Source organism: Arachis duranensis, chromosome 1 (genome assembly GCF_000817695.3).
Source record: "Arachis duranensis cultivar V14167 chromosome 1, aradu.V14167.gnm2.J7QH, whole genome shotgun sequence".
Taxonomy (NCBI): domain Eukaryota; kingdom Viridiplantae; phylum Streptophyta; class Magnoliopsida; order Fabales; family Fabaceae; genus Arachis; species Arachis duranensis.
Window position 1 is genome coordinate 2126945 of NC_029772.3, and position 1652 is coordinate 2128596.

The window sequence follows — 1652 nt, forward strand, 5'->3', positions numbered from 1 at the left end:
AACTTTATTAAAAGTTTAAATTTTTGATATTATTATATTATAAATATATACTCTTAAAATATAAAATAATTAAATATTTATTTATTTTGTGTGTTAAAATTAAGTGCATTTTTGTATTTTTATAATGAAAACTTTGACACTTTTTGTCTCTTTCCTTGACAATAACCAATCTTTATCTATTAGCCGTCCATTAATATAGAGAAATATTAATAATTTTTCAATGTTTATGAAACTTTTAAATTAAACAATTAATAATTTAGAATGGAGAGAGTAAATGATGTTCTGCATACTGCATAGTACAAGCCATAATACAACTCATAATTTTAACAGACAGATTCTCATTTAAAGAAAATATTCAAAGCCACTTCTATGATACTTTTTATTTATTCTCTAACTTTTGTTTAATTTATTTTTTATAATAAATCTTAATAAATTTTATTAATTTTTATATTGGTTTAATTACTCCGTTAGTCTTTATAGTTTCGCAAAATTTTTAATTAGGTTCCTATACTTTTTTTTCTTTTAATTAGATCCCTGCACCAATTTTTTTTCAATTAGGTCCCTCTTAGTAGTAATTGTCTTAATTGCATAGAGATCCAACTAAAAAAAATTGTGCAGGGACTCAAATAAAAGAAAAAAAAGTATAAGAACTCAATTAAAAAAAAAACTAATACATGACCCAATTAAAAGGAAAAAAAATATAGAGATCTAATTAAAAATTTTACAAAACTATAAAGACTAACAGAATAATTAAACTTTTTATATTTTTAAATTAAATATTGATTATTTAAATTTTTTTGATAATTAGACATCAATTTTTAGATATCATAACAAACACTACCTATACTCAAATCATCAAATCAAATGGCGGAAAATTGAAAATAGTAATTGCAAGTGGGCTTGTGATAGCTATAAATGGGGATGATAGAAAAGGAAAACTCTGTGCCCTGAAATGCCACAATTTGGAAAAGACGAAGATGCATAACTTTTTATTTAATTGAAATGGAGGGAAGAAAAAAACAACTAAGCATCCACTATCAATGACTGTGTCACATGAAATTCAACATCCTTTGTTTCTTTTTCCTCTGTTGGGCATCAAAGATTCCTGATTCCATTAGATGCATTGTCAAATGAAGATAGTTATAAAAGAGATTTGCATCTTCCCCTCTACCTTTAATTTCCTTTTCAAAAGTTAATCTTCCTAAATCCTAGGTACCATTAGGCGTTGTTTTGGCAAAAAGTGAGTAAATTCAAAAAATAATCACAAAGATTTATATTATACAAAATAAAGTAACGGAAATATTTGGTAAATAAAAATATGGTTTAAATATTCTGTTGATTTTTATAGTTTTGCGAAATTTCAATTAGGTCTTTATACTTTTTTTTTTAATTGAGTCTTTACACCAAATTTTATTTTTAATTGAGTCTCTATACTTTTTTTCTTTTATTTGGGTTCCTGCACTAATTTTTTTTAATTGGGTCCTTATATAATTAAACCAATTATTGTTAAGAGGACCTAATTAAAAAAAATCGGTGCAAGGACCCAACTAAAAAGAAAAAAAAAGTATAAAAACTTAATTGAAAATTTTACAAATTTATAGAGATCAAATAGAATAATTAAACCCTATTAACTAAAAGTCACCAAAAAAAAC